The sequence below is a fragment of the Pleurodeles waltl genome, chromosome 5 (genome assembly GCF_031143425.1).
Source record: "Pleurodeles waltl isolate 20211129_DDA chromosome 5, aPleWal1.hap1.20221129, whole genome shotgun sequence".
NCBI classification, from domain to species: domain Eukaryota; kingdom Metazoa; phylum Chordata; class Amphibia; order Caudata; family Salamandridae; genus Pleurodeles; species Pleurodeles waltl.
This window is the reverse complement of record NC_090444.1, coordinates 1,051,534,381-1,051,549,632: the sequence shown is the minus strand read 5'-3', so window position 1 is coordinate 1,051,549,632 and position 15,252 is coordinate 1,051,534,381. Positions and strand designations below refer to the sequence as shown.

The following is a 15,252-nucleotide window of genomic DNA, read 5'->3' as shown; positions in this document are numbered from 1 at the left end:
TTCGGCTTAAAGAGGTTATCAATGCTGACTTCAGAATGTTGGTTTCTTTCCAGCAAAGTAATAATGGTGTTAACATGTTGACGGTTGAGGATGAATGGTTATGGCAAGTTCAAATTTCTTCTGATGATTCGGGAGCCCATGGTTTGGTTTTCTGAGATGGTGATTGGACTGCTGAGTCATGGCCGGATTCTTGGAGAGAGGCACACCATAGCATTTCGTTTCTGGAGTTTTTTTCCATTTGATGGTTGCTTTAGTGTTGTGTGGTAACCTTTTAGCAAACAGGCGAGTGGTTTTTAATGTGGATAGCCAAACAGTTGTTAATTTAGTCAATTCACAGAAGGCTCGAGATGAAAAAGTTTTGAAGTTGTTGCGTTTATTTTTGCTTCATTGTCTGAAATTCAATATTTTGTTTAAGAGTCAGTATGTTCCAGGTGTGAATAATGATATCACTGATGGGCTATCTCGTTCACAGTGGCAGAGATTCGGTGTACTGGTGCCGGGAGCAGATTTGCTTAAAACGGCTTTGACGGTGGACCTTTGGGAGCTGGGAATCTAAGGATGTTACAATTGATTTGTCAGTCCATTGCTCCATCTACTTTGAGGTCATATGGCAAGGCCTAGGCAGAATTTATTGAGTCTGGTGCATTGAGGAGGTATGAGGGACCTTACATGTCACGGTATAGGAGGGAGGATGGAGTCCGCTTCATTATGACACATATTGACCTAGGATTGGCGGTGGTGGCTATAACAGGGAAGATGTCAGGTATTACATTTTTTGGTCAGTACTTTTGGGATTATGATACCATGGAAGGAGAAATGTGTAGGAGAATTGTTGCTGGCTGGGCGATGGAGGATGGATCCAGGTTGGATCAATGGCATCCTATTTCCATGCAAAAGCTGAGGGATATTTTGGGGGTTTTGAATTCTGCTTTTCCTGTTGGGAGGGCTGATAGTATAGATGATTCTTCTCCTGAAAAACAACTATATCATGATTGCAGGCACACCTGCGTTATGTAGACCAGGGTGGCCGAGTGGTTAAGGCGTTGGACTTAAGATCCAATGGACATGTTTCTGCGTGGGTTCGAGCCCCACTCCTGGTATATCATTTTTTCTCTCCCGTGACACTGTTCATTTCAATTTCACGCACTTTTCAGTTGCTCCTGATTATTATTAAAATAAGAGCTACATATAAAATCTTCATATCGATTAACGTGTATTTTTCTACCCCCCAAAAAGTAAACGCCTTGTATTGTACATTTCTCTTTGAAACTTAGTAACCTTTTGTTGCAGGTTGTATTACAGTATGCTTTTTCGTTTATTATAGGTGACTTATTTGTTTAAGATACCTGACTTAATGCTTTCCATTTGGTGCATAAGGAATTACAAAATCTCTCTACCAGGAGTTGGGCTTGAACCCACGTGGACACATGTCCATTGGATCTTAAGTCCAACGCCTTAACCACTCACCCATCTTGGTACCTGTGCAGGAAAGGGCAACAACATGGCACTTATTATAGATATCAAGAGTGCTCACTGTGTGACATTGAGCTTTCTATATATATATATATTTTCATATCTATATATTTTATCAGGTTACGCAAAACACATTTCAGGAATACAAGGTAAAGTCATGCCTCTCCTCTATAAAACGTGCATGTACTTAATAAAAAAAAAAATACAACCATACCTATCAAACATGTTTAAGATTATCAGCGTGTAGGGCGAAAAAAGGTGCGCTTTTTTCACACCGTTTTTGTCACATGTCCTATTAAATATGTCTGCAAATTGACGTTAATCTTAAGAAATATCACACTAACCCCTTTTCAAGACTCAAAACTTCACTTCACACAATCTAAAACACTTTGGGACAGATTTACAAGGCCCTTGCGGCCCTTAGCGCTACATTTGCAGAATTTATTTTGCCGCAAATGTGAAGATCATAGGCCACTACCATAGCAAAATATTTACAAGGTGGCGCAAGCTAGGTTTGCGCCAACTTGTTAACACTTTGCGCCACATCATGCATAATATATGCATGATGTGTGCAAAGGCGGCGTTCCCTTGTTAGAGAGTGGGCACGCTCGTTCCTCACCTGACAGGTTGCTTTTTGAGGAGGGTGTCTCTGGGGCTGGTGTTGTAGCCAAGAGCGAACTCTTGACTCCGCGTGGGTCGCTTCGTTTGCCGCACTGCACGGGAATGGCTGGGAGGCATAGAGTTGGCAGTAGAGGAAGCGGTGTGGTGGGGAAGGGTCAGGCATAATTTATACAAGGTGGGCGTTCGCCCATTAGGGAGCCCGAAAAAATGGCGCAAGGCAATCTAAGAGATTTCCTTGCGCCATTTGTTTTACACTTTCAACGCCTACTCAGAGGAGGCGTTAAAAGGGGGAATACCATTATTTATAATGGGCCCCTATGTACTCTGCAAGATTAGTCCCAAAATGATGGCGCTACTCTTGCAGAGTACATCAATAGCGTAAAAAATATAACGCTAATGCCCCTACCCTGTGCCATGGTGCGCCGTATTATTATATATATAGCTCACACATGGTGGCGGTACAGGGGCGTTAAGGGGTGCAAGGAACGTGGCGCTGCACCGGCAGAGCCACTTTCCTTAAATCTGCCCCTTTGTGTTTGTCTCGGAGCAACAGGTGGTTTATAATTTTGACACAAGTGAGGTCAATTTCAATAGAGTCCAGCAATTACAGGAAGATGGGCATAGCTTTGTCAGGGGTGAGCTTAAGAAAGCACACCCTGGGGCGGCTGAAGCATTTTTGGGGTGTGACAGCTCCTTTGGGCTTCGCAGCTCAGGAGGACGAACCATGCCAAAGGACGTCATGAAAAATAAGACAACAGCGGAGATGCCGGTAAAGGTCTGGGCACCTTTAAAATGCCGGTCATAAGAGAGGGTTGCATCCAGAGCGATCAACCCGACTACAAGGGAGTGGCCTGGTGAATCATTTGATTTATGGTACAATCACGGCTTCAAGATCCCAGCTATCAGCCAAGGTGCTGTCTCGTTGGCTTCGGGGCTCATTTTGCATGATGAATTGATGGATTACGATGACGACCAGGAGACTAAGGAGGGGGAGAATTGTGAGGGTGGGGATGAGACTGCGGGGAAGGAGATGCAGCAAAGAAATTAGGTGAGCTGTTCTAACAGAGGAAAGAGTTTTGGTGTGTTTCAGGATTTGCCCCCTTTGATGGTGCAGCGTAATCGGAAAGTCAAGACGAATAATCAGGTACCTGCAAGTGGTTTCATTCAAAAAAGGTGAGACACAGGCTGCTGTGGCTATGGGGTGTGAAGAGTTAAGCATGAAGGTCGTGTGTTTGGTGTCTGTAACAGTGGGTAATACCCTTTTGCGTTAGCATAAGGAAGTTTGGGTAGATTGAGTGGGAAAGATGATGCAAATAATGAAGCAGTTAAAGATGCAGACAATGTCCATTTGGGGGGGCTGTGAACAAAAAAGTCGGAGTCAATGATGGTAAGTCAGAGGCAAGTGGTGAGGAGGCTTCTAAGGCAGAGCCAGGTAAGGAAAAAGGAAACTCAGGTGAGGGTAGTGTAAAAAGTAAAAAGTTGCCATATATGGGGTTGTTCTTGCCTTTGGGGGCGCATCTCACCCAAGCCATGAAGGAAAACATTTGTAAAGGTGAGTTTGTTGATGTTTTTAAATTATTACATAGAGAAGTGTGGGCTAAGGAAGGGTCAAAGGAGGAGGAATGGGAATTAGCTAGGAGGCCGAAAGTTCCCACTACCCTTGAGAATTGGATGTCAGTATTCTTAATCATTGCTAGCGTTTATTGTGAGAGGCATCCGGAGCGTTGTATTTCTCTATTAAAATACATGTACGTTTTTAGGTGGGCTCAAATAGACTATGGTGGTTTTGGATGTTTTAGATATAATGAAGAACTTAGAGCCCAGATGGCATTATTTCCAGATAAAGAATGGTGAGATATTTATAATGAGCTTTGGATGCAATGGTTGTGTACTTCCAAGAATGCCTCAGCGTTACACACAGCTAGTGGTCTTCTGGTTCCTTACAAGCCCTGTCAGGGGCATCCCAACCAATCTAGGGTGGGTAGTTTCACAAGAGCTCAGTTCCCACAGAATGGATCTTGTTGGTCCTTCAACAGAGGGTCATGCACACGACTCCAGTGCAAGTTCATGCACAATTGCTCCAATTGCAGGGGCAAACATCCATTGGTGCAATGTTTTGGAGGGATGCAATGGGGATGGAAGGCTAATGCAGGTAGAGGTGGTGATAGGGGAAGGGGTCGGATGCAGCAGATGGTGGGAAAAGGGCCCTTCTCCTAATAAATTAGATATTTTGTTTTATTGGTTGCAGTTTTATCCGAGGCGTGAGGAGGCCAAGTTACTGTACTAGAGTTTTCTTGAGGGTTTCAAGCTATGTTATCAAGGTCATAGAAGACAGAGAAAAAATTTGAAATCTGCAGTTGAGAATCCGGAAGTGGTGAGAAAGAAATTGAGGACGGAATTGGAGGCTGGCAGAATGGTGGGTCCATGGGATACCTGGCCGATTCATAACTTAACAATTTCACCACTGGGTGTTGTGCCTAAAACACAACAAGGTGAGTTTAGATTGATTCATCATCTATCGTGGGCTGCAGGGGAGTCAGTTAATGATTTAATTGCACATGAAGACTCCATAGTGCATTGCACATCAGTGGAAGAGGCAATTAAGTTGGTAAGGGCTTGTGGAAGGAAGGCACAAATGGCAAAGTTAGACATTCAATCTGTCTTTTGACTATTGCCGGTACATCCTGAGGATTTTTCATTGTTGGGTCTTTAATCTGAGGATTCTATATTTGTGGATATAATGTTGCCAATGGGCTGTTCTGTTTCTTGTTCCCTGTTTGAAACTTGTAGTTGTTTTTTGCAGTGGTTTTTCCAACAGAAGACTGGGCTCGGGCATGTCACGAACTACCTAGGTGACTCTTTTCTGATGGGCTTGCAGTGATCCAATGAATGTAAAAAAGGGTTAATGAATTTCAGAAGTGTATGGAGGAGATGGAAGTACCTTTGGCTCCGGATAAGACTGAAGGCCCTGCTATATTGAACTCAGAGAAATCTGAGGTACGGTTTCCGGTGGATAAGTGCAAAAGTTGATTTCTCTGTTGGAGGAGGCTGTTTCCACGGATAAGCTGGAGTTACAGCAGGTGCAAGCCTTATTGGGTTCTTTGAAGTTTGCGTGCCGTGTGGTGAAAGTTGGTAGAGCTCTTTGTAGGTGCCTTGGTTTTTCAGTCAAAGGTGCTGTTTTACCTCATCCCAGAATTCGGCTTAAAGAGGTCATCAATGCTGACTTCAGAATGTTGGTTTCTTTCCAGCAAAGTAATAATGGTGTTAACATGTTGACGGTTGAGGATGAATGGTAATGGCAAGTTCAAATTTTTTCAGATGATTCAGGAGCCCATGGTTTGGTTTTCTGAGATGGTGATTGGACTGCTGAGTCATGGCCGGATTCTTGGAGAGAGGCACACCATAGCATTTCGTTTCTGGAGTTTTTTTCCATTTGATGGTTGCTTTAGTGTTGTGTGGTAACCTTTTAGCAAACAGGCGAGTGGTTTTTAATGTGGATAGCCAAACAGTTGTTAATTTAGTCAATTCACAGAAGGCTCGAGATGAAAAAGTTTTGAAGTTGTTGCGTTTATTTTTGCTTCATTGTCTGAAATTCAATATTTTGTTTAAGGGTCAGTATGTTCCAGGTGTGAATAATGATATCACTGATGGGCTATCTCGTTCACAGTGGCAGAGATTCGGTGTACTGGTGCCGGGAGCAGATTTGCTTAAAACGGCTTTGACGGTGGACCTTTGGGAGCTGGGAATCTAAGGATGTTACAATTGATTCGTCAGTCCATTGCTCCATCTACTTTGAGGTCATATGGCAAGGCCCAGGCAGAATTTATTGAGTCTGGTGCATTGAGGAGGTATGAGGGACCTTACATGTCACGGTATAGGAGGGAGGATGGAGTCCGCTTCATTATGACACATATTGACCTAGGATTGGCGGTGGTGGCTATAACAGGGAAGATGTCAGGTATTACATTTTTTGGTCAGTACTTTTGGGATTATGATACCATGGAAGGAGAAATGTGTAGGAGAATTGTTGCTGGCTGGGCGATGGAGGATGGATCCAGGTTGGATCAATGGCATCCTATTTCCATGCAAAAGCTGAGGGATATTTTGGGGGTTTTGAATTCTGCTTTTCCTGTTGGGAGGGCTGATAGTATAGATGATTCTTCTCCTGAAAAACAACTATATCATGATTGCAGGCACACCTGCACTATGTAGACCAGGGTGGCCGAGTGGTTAAGGCGTTGGACTTAAGATCCAATGGACATGTGACTGTGTGGGTTCGAGCCCCACTCCTGGTATATCATTTTTTCTCTCCCGTGACACTGTTCATTTCAATTTCACGCACTTTTCAGTTGCTCCTGATTATTATTAAAATAAGAGCTACATATAAAATCTTCATATCGATTAACGTGTATTTTTCTACCCCCAAAAAAGTAAACGCCTTGTATTGTACATTTCTCTTTGAAACTTAGTAACCTTTTGTTGCAGGTTGTATTACAGTATGCTTTTTCGTTTATTATAGGTGACTTATTTGTTTATGATACCTGACTTAATGCTTTCCATTTGGTGCATAAGGAATTACAAAATCTCTCTACCAGGAGTGGGGCTTCAACCCACGTGGACACATGTCCATTGGATCTTAAGTCCAACGCCTTAACCACTCAGCCATCCTGGTACCTGTGCAAGAAAGGGCAACAACATGGCACTTATTATAGATATCAAGAGTGCTCACTGTGTGACATTGAGCTTTCTATATATATATATATTTTCATATCTATATATTTTATCAGGTTACGCAAAACACATTTCAGGAATACAAGGTAATGTCATGCCTCTCCTCTATAAAACGTGCATGTACTTAATAAAAAAAAAAATACAACCATACCTATCAAACATGTTTAAGATTATCAGCGTGTAGGACGAAAAAAGGTGCGCTTTTTTCACACCGTTTTTGTCACATGTCCTATTAAATATGTCTGCAAATTGACGTTAATCTTAAGAAATATCACACTAACCCCTTTTCAAGACTCAAAACTACACTTCACACAATCTAAAACACTTTGGGACAGATTTACAAGGCCCTTGCGGCCCTTAGCGCTACATTTGCAGAATTTATTTTGCCGCAAATGTGAAGATCATAGGCCACTACCATAGCAAAATATTTACAAGGTGGCGCAAGCTAGGTTTGCGCCAACTTGTTAACACTTTGCGCCACATCATGCATAATATATGCATGATGTGTGCAAAGGCGGCGTTCCCTTGTTAGAGAGTGGGCACGCTCGTTCCTCACCTGACAGGTTGCTTTTTGAGGAGGGTGTCTCTGGGGCTGGTGTTGTAGCCAAGAGCGAACTCTTGACTCCGCGTGGGTCGCTTCGTTTGCCGCACTGCACGGGAATGGCTGGGAGGCATAGAGTTGGCAGTAGAGGAAGCGGTGTGGTGGGGAAGGGTCAGGCATAATTTATACAAGGTGGGCGTTCGCCCATTAGGGAGCCCGAAAAAATGGCGCAAGGCAATCTAAGAGATTTCCTTGCGCCATTTGTTTTACACTTTCATCGCCTACTCAGAGGAGGCGTTAAAAGGGGGAATACCATTATTTATAATGGGCCCCTATGTACTCTGCAAGATTAGTCCCAAAATGATGGCGCTACTCTTGCAGAGTACATCAATAGCGTAAAAAATATAACGCTAATGCCCCTACCCTGTGCCATGATGCGCCGTATTATTATATATATAGCTCACACATGGTGGCGGTACAGGGGCGTTAAGGGGTGCAAGGAACGTGGCGCTGCACCGGCAGAGCCACTTTCCTTGAATCTGCCCCTTTGTGTTTGTCTCGGAGCAACAGGTGGTTTATAATTTTGACACAAGTGAGGTCAATTTCAATAGAGTCCAGCAATTACAGGAAGATGGGCATAGCTTTGTCAGGGGTGAGCTTAAGAAAGCACACCCTGGGGCGGCTGAAGCATTTTTGGGGTGTGACAGCTCTTTTGGGCTTCGCAGCTCAGGAGGACGAACCATGCCAAAGGACGTCATGAAAAATAAGACAACAGCGGAGATGCCGGTAAAGGTCTGGGCACCTTTAAAATGCCGGTCATAAGAGAGGGTTGCATCCAGAGCGATCAACCCGACTACAAGGGAGTGGCCTGGTGAATCATTTGATTTATGGTACAATCACGGCTTCAAGATCCCAGCTATCAGCCAAGGTGCTGTCTCGTTGGCTTCGGGGCTCATTTTGCATGATGAATTGATGGATTGCGATGACGACCAGGAGACTAAGGAGGGGGAGAATTGTGAGGGTGGGGATGAGACTGCGGGGAAGGAGATGCAGCAAAGAAATTAGGTGAGCTGTTCTAACAGAGGAAAGAGTTTTGGTGTGTTTCAGGATTTGCCCCCTTTGATGGTGCAGCGTAATCGGAAAGTCAAGACGAATAATCAGGTACCTGCAAGTGGTTTCATTCAAAAAAGGTGAGACACAGGCTGCTGTGGCTATGGGGTGTGAAGAGTTAAGCATGAAGGTAGTGTGTTTGGTGTCTGTAACAGTGGGTAATACCCTTTTGCGTTAGCATAAGGAAGTTTGGGTAGATTGAGTGGGAAAGATGATGCAAATAATGAAGCAGTTAAAGATGCAGACAATGTCCATTTGGGGGGGCTGTGAACAAAAAAGTCGGAGTCAATGATGGTAAGTCAGAGGCAAGTGGTGAGGAGGCTTCTAAGGCAGAGCCAGGTAAGGAAAAAGGAAACTCAGGTGAGGGTAGTGTAAAAAGTAAAAAGTTGCCATATATGGGGTTGTTCTTGCCTTTGGGGGCGCATCTCACCCAAGCCATGAAGGAAAACATTTGTAAAGGTGAGTTTGTTGATGTTTTTAAATTATTACATAGAGAAGTGTGGGCTAAGGAAGGGTCAAAGGAGGAGGAATGGGAATTAGCTAGGAGGCCGAAAGTTCCCACTACCCTTGAGAATTGGATGTCAGTATTCTTAATCATTGCTAGCGTTTATTGTGAGAGGCATCCGGAGCGTTGTATTTCTCTATTAAAATACATGCACGTTTTTAGGTGGGCTCAAATAGACTATGGTGGTTTTGGATGTTTTAGATATAATGAAGAACTTAGAGCCCAGATGGCATTATTTCCAGATAAAGAATGGTGAGATATTTATAATGAGCTTTGGATGCAATGGTTGTGTACTTCCAAGAATGCCTCAGCGTTACACACAGCTAGTGGTCTTCTGGTTCCTTACAAGCCCTTTCAGGGGCATCCCAACCAATCTAGGGTGGGTAGTTTCACAAGAGCTCAGTTCCCACAGAATGGATCTTGTTGGTCCTTCAACAGAGGGTCATGCACACGACTCCAGTGCAAGTTCATGCACAATTGCTCCAATTGCAGGGGTAAACATCCATTGGTGCAATGTTTTGGAGGGATGCAATGGGGATGGAAGGCTAATGCAGGTAGAGGTGGTGATAGGGGAAGGGGTCGGATGCAGCAGATGGTGGGAAAAGGGCCCTTCTCCTAATAAATTAGATATTTTGTTTTATTGGTTGCAGTTTTATCCGAGGCGTGAGGAGGCCAAGTTACTGTACTAGAGTTCTCTTGAGGGTTTCAAGCTCTGTTATCAAGGTCATAGAAGACAGAGAAAAAATTTGAAATCTGCAGTTGAGGATCCGGAAGTGGTGAGAAAGAAATTGAGGACGGAATTGGAGGCTGGCAGAATGGTGGGTCCATGGGATACCTGGCCGATTCATAACTTAACAATTTCACCACTGGGTGTTGTGCCTAAAACACAACAAGGTGAGTTTAGATTGATTCATCATCTATCATGGGCTGCAGGGGAGTCAGTTAATGATTTAATTGCACATGAAGACTCCATAGTGCATTGCACATCAGTGGAAGAGGCAATTAAGTTGGTAAGGGCTTGTGGAAGGAAGGCACAAATGGCAAAGTTAGACATTCAATCTGTCTTTTGACTATTGCCGGTACATCCTAAGGATTTTTCATTGTTGGGTCTTTAATCTGAGGATTCTATATTTGTGGATATAATGTTGCCAATGGGCTGTTCTGTTTCTTGTTCCCTGTTTGAAACTTGTAGTTGTTTTTTGCAGTGGTTTTTCCAACAGAAGACTGGGCTCGGGCATGTCACGAACTACCTAGGTGACTCTTTTCTGATGGGCTTGCAGTGATCCAATGAATGTAAAAAAGGGTTAATGAATTTCAGAAGTGTATGGAGGAGATGGAAGTACCTTTGGCTCCGGATAAGACTGAAGGCCCTGCTATATTGAACTCAGAGAAATCTGAGGTACGGTTTCCGGTGGATAAGTGCAAAAGTTGATTTTTCTGTTGGAGGAGGCTGTTTCCACGGATAAGCTGGAGTTACAGCAGGTGCAAGCCTTATTGGGTTCTTTGAAGTTTGCGTGCCGTGTGGTGAGAGTTGGTAGAGCTCTTTGTAGGTGCCTTGGTTTTTCAGTCAAAGGTGCTGTTTTACCTCATCCCAGAATTCGGCTTAAAGAGGTTATCAATGATCACTTCAGAATGTTGGTTTCTTTCCAGCAAAGTAATAATGGTGTTAACATGTTGACGGTTGAGGATGAATGGTTATGGCAAGTTCAAATTTTTTCTGATGATTCGGGAGCCCATGGTTTGGTTTTCTGAGATGGTGATTGGACTGCTGAGTCATGGCCGGATTCTTGGAGAGAGGCACACCATAGCATTTCGTTTCTGGACTTTTTTTCCATTTGATGGTTGCTTTAGTGTTGTGTGGTAACCTTTTAGCAAACAGGCGAGTGGTTTTTAATGTGGATAGCCAAACAGTTGTTAATTTAGTCAATTCACAGAAGGCTCGAGATGAAGAAGTTTTGAAGTTGTTGCGTTTATTTTTGCTCCATTGTCTGAAATTCAATATTTTGTTTAAGAGTCAGTATGTTCCAGGTGTGAATAATGATATCACTGATGGGCTATCTCGTTCACAGTGGCAGAGATTCGGTGTACTGGTGCCGGGAGCAGATTTGCTTAAAACGGCTTTGACGGTGGACCTTTGGGAGCTGGGAATCTAAGGATGTTACAATTGATTCGTCAGTCCATTGCTCCATCTACTTTGAGGTCATATGGCAAGGCCTAGGCAGAATTTATTGAGTCTGGTGCATTGAGGAGGTATGAGGGACCTTACATGTCACGGTATAGGAGGGAGGATGGAGTCCGCTTCATTATGACACATATTGACCTAGGATTGGCGGTGGTGGCAATAACAGGGAAGATGGCAGGTATTAAATTTTTTGGTCAGTACTTTTGGGATTATGATACCATGGAAGGAGAAATGTGTAGGAGAATTGTTGCTGGCTGGGCGATGGAGGATGGATCCAGGTTGGATCAATGGCATCCTATTTCCATGCAAAAGCTGAGGGATATTTTGGGGGTTTTGAATTCTGCTTTTCCTGTTGGGAGGGCTGATAGTATAGATGATTCTTCTCCTGAAAAACAACTATATCATGATTGCAGGCACACCTACATTATGTAGACCAGGGTGGCCGAGTGGTTAAGGCGTTGGACTTAAGATCCAATGGACATGTGTCTGCGTGGGTTCGAACCCCACTCCTGGTATATCATTTTTTCTCTCCCGTGACACTGTTCATTTCAATTTCACGCACTTTTCAGTTGCTCCTGATTATTATTAAAATAAGAGCTACATATAAAATCTGCATATCGATTAACGTGTATTTTTCTACCCCCAAAAAAGTAAACGCCTTGTATTGTACATTTCTCTTTGAAACTTAGTAACCTTTTGTTGCAGGTTGTATTACAGTATGCTTTTTCGTTTATTATAGGTGACTTATTTGTTTATGATACCTGACTTAATGCTTTCCATTTGGTGCATAAGGAATTACAAAATCTCTCTACCAGGAGTGGGGCTTGAACCCACGTGGACACATGTCCACTGGATCCTAAGTCCAACACCTTAACCACTCAGCCATCCTGGAACCTGTGCAGGAAAGGGCAACAACATGGCACTTATTATAGATATCAAGAGTGCTCACTGTGTGACATTGAGCTTTCTATATATATATATATTTTCATATCTATATATTTTATCAGGTTACGCAAAACACATTTCAGGAATACAAGGTAATGTCATGCCTCTCCTCTATAAAACGTGCATGTACTTAATAAAAAAAAAAATACAACCATACCTATCAAACATGTTTAAGATTATCAGCGTGTAGGACGAAAAAAGGTGCGCTTTTTTCACACCGTTTTTGTCACATGTCCTATTAAATATGTCTGCAAATTGACGTTAATCTTAAGAAATATCACACTAACCCCTTTTCAAGACTCAAAACTACACTTCACACAATCTAAAACACTTTGGGACAGATTTACAAGGCCCTTGCGGCCCTTAGCGCTACATTTGCAGAATTTATTTTGCCGCAAATGTGAAGATCATAGGCCACTACCATAGCAAAATATTTACAAGGTGGCGCAAGCTAGGTTTGCGCCAACTTGTTAACACTTTGCGCCACATCATGCATAATATATGCATGATGTGTGCAAAGGCGGCGTTCCCTTGTTAGAGAGTGGGCACGCTCGTTCCTCACCTGACAGGTTGCTTTTTGAGGAGGGTGTCTCTGGGGCTGGTGTTGTAGCCAAGAGCGAACTCTTGACTCCGCGTGGGTCGCTTCGTTTGCCGCACTGCACGGGAATGGCTGGGAGGCATAGAGTTGGCAGTAGAGGAAGCGGTGTGGTGGGGAAGGGTCAGGCATAATTTATACAAGGTGGGCGTTCGCCCATTAGGGAGCCCGAAAAAATGGCGCAAGGCAATCTAAGAGATTTCCTTGCGCCATTTGTTTTACACTTTCAACGCCTACTCAGAGGAGGCGTTAAAAGGGGGAATACCATTATTTATAATGGGCCCCTATGTACTCTGCAGGATTAGTCCCAAAATGATGGCGCTACTCTTGCAGAGTACATCAATAGCGTAAAAAATATAACGCTAATGCCCCTACCCTGTGCCATGGTGCGCCGTATTATTATATATATAGCTCACACATGGTGGCGGTACAGGGGCGATAAGGGGTGCAAGGAACGTGGCGCTGCACCGGCAGAGCCACTTTCCTTAAATCTGCCCCTTTGTGTTTGTCTCGGAGCAACAGGTGGTTTATAATTTTGACACAAGTGAGGTCAATTTCAATAGAGTCCAGCAATTACAGGAAGATGGGCATAGCTTTGTCAGGGGTGAGCTTAAGAAAGCACACCCTGGGGCGGCTGAATCATTTTTGGGGTGTGACAGCTCCTTTGGGCTTCGCAGCTCAGGAGGACGAGCCATGCCAAAGGACGTCATGAAAAATAAGACAACAGCGGAGACGCCGGTAAAGGTCTGGGCACCTTTAAAATGCCGGTCATAAGAGAGGGTTGCATCCAGAGCGATCAACCCGACTACAAGGGAGTGGCCTGGTGAATCATTTGATTTATGGTACAATCACGGCTTCAAGATCCCAGCTATCAGCCAAGGTGCTGTCTCGTTGGCTTCGGGGCTCATTTTGCATGATGAATTGATGGATTACGATGACGACCCGGAGACTAAGGAGGGGGTGAATTGTGAGCGTGGGGATGAGACTGCGGGGAAGGAGATGCAGCAAAGAAATTAGGTGAGCTGTTCTAACAGAGGAAAGAGTTTTGGTGTGTTTCAGGATTTGCCCCCTTTGATGGTGCAGCGTAATCGGAAAGTCAAGACGAATAATCAGGTACCTGCAAGTGGTTTCATTCAAAAAAGGTGAGACACAGGCTGCTGTGGCTATGGGGTGTGAAGAGTTAAGCATGAAGGTAGTGTGTTTGGTGTCTGTAACAGTGGGTAATACCCTTTTGGGTTAGCATAAGGAAGTTTGGGTAGATTGAGTGGGAAAGATGATGCAAATAATGAAGCAGTTAAAGATGCAGACAATGTCCATTTGGGGGGGCTGTGAACAAAAAGGTCGGAGTCAATGATGGTAAGTCAGAGGCAAGTGGTGAGGAGGCTTCTAAGGCAGAGCCAGGTAAGGAAAAAGGAAACTCAGGTGAGGGTAGTGTAAAAAGTAAAAAGTTGCCATATATGGGGTTGTTCTTGCCTTTGGGGGCGCATCTCACCCAAGCCATGAAGGAAAACATTTGTAAAGGTGAGTTTGTTGATGTTTTTAAATTATTACATAGAGAAGTGTGGGCTAAGGAAGGGTCAAAGGAGGAGGAATGGGAATTAGCTAGGAGGCCGAAAGTTCCCACTACCCTTGAGAATTGGATGTCAGTATTCTTAATCATTGCTAGCGTTTATTGTGAGAGGCATCCGGAGCGTTGTATTTCTCTATTAAAATACATGGACGTTTTTAGGTGGGCTCAAATAGACTATGGTGGTTTTGGATGTTTTAGATATAATGAAGAACTTAGAGCCCAGATGGCATTAATTCCAGATAAAGAATGGTGAGATATTTATAATGAGCTTTGGATGCAATGGTTGTGTACTTCCAAGAATGCCTCAGCGTTACACACAGCTAGTGGTCTTCTGGTTCCTTACAAGCCCTGTCAGGGGCATCCCAACCAATCTAGGGTGGGTAGTTTCACGAGAGCTCAGTTCCCACAGAATGGATCTTGTTGGTCCTTCAACAGAGGGTCATGCACACGACTCCAGTGCAAGTTCATGCACAATTGCTCCAATTGCAGGGGCAAACATCCATTGGTGCAATGTTTTGGAGGGATGCAATGGGGATGGAAGGCTAATGCAGGTAGAGGTGGTGATAGGGGAAGGGGTCGGATGCAGCAGATGGTGGGAAAAGGGCCCTTCTCCTAATAAATTAGATATTTTGTTTTATTGGTTGCAGTTTTATCCGAGGCGTGAGGAGGCCAAGTTACTGTACTATAGTTTTCTTGATGGTTTCAAGCTATGTTATCAAGGTCATAGAAGACAGAGAAAATTTTTTAAATCTGCAGTTGAGAATACGGAAGTGGTGAGAAAGAAATTGAGGACGGAATTGGAGGCTGGCAGAATGGTGGGTCCATGGGATACCTGGCCGATTCATAACTTAACAATTTCACCACTGGGTGTTGTGCCTAAAACACAACAAGGTGAGTTTAGATTGATTCATCATCTATCGTGGGCTGCAGGGGAGTCAGTTAATGATTTAATTGCACATGAAGACTCCATAGTGCATTC

General features: G+C 43.8%; 5 non-coding genes across 5 annotated transcripts; 3 read left to right on the top strand and 2 right to left on the bottom strand.

Moving 5' to 3' along the window:
- Positions 1–1,017: 1,017 nt before the first annotated feature.
- On the top strand, positions 1,018–1,100 carry TRNAL-UAA (transfer RNA leucine (anticodon UAA)). The gene has a single exon. It is a non-coding gene; the product is annotated as a tRNA-Leu (tRNA).
- A 5,206-nt stretch (positions 1,101–6,306) lies between these two features.
- Positions 6,307–6,389, top strand: TRNAL-UAA (transfer RNA leucine (anticodon UAA)). The gene has a single exon. It is a non-coding gene; the product is annotated as a tRNA-Leu (tRNA).
- A 294-nt stretch (positions 6,390–6,683) lies between these two features.
- Positions 6,684–6,766, bottom strand: TRNAL-UAA (transfer RNA leucine (anticodon UAA)). The gene has a single exon. It is a non-coding gene; the product is annotated as a tRNA-Leu (tRNA).
- A 4,829-nt stretch (positions 6,767–11,595) lies between these two features.
- On the top strand, positions 11,596–11,678 carry TRNAL-UAA (transfer RNA leucine (anticodon UAA)). Its single transcript has one exon. It is a non-coding gene; the product is annotated as a tRNA-Leu (tRNA).
- Positions 11,679–11,972: 294 nt separating this feature from the next.
- On the bottom strand, positions 11,973–12,055 carry TRNAL-UAG (transfer RNA leucine (anticodon UAG)). The gene has a single exon. It is a non-coding gene; the product is annotated as a tRNA-Leu (tRNA).
- Between the last annotated feature and the right edge of the window lie 3,197 nt (positions 12,056–15,252).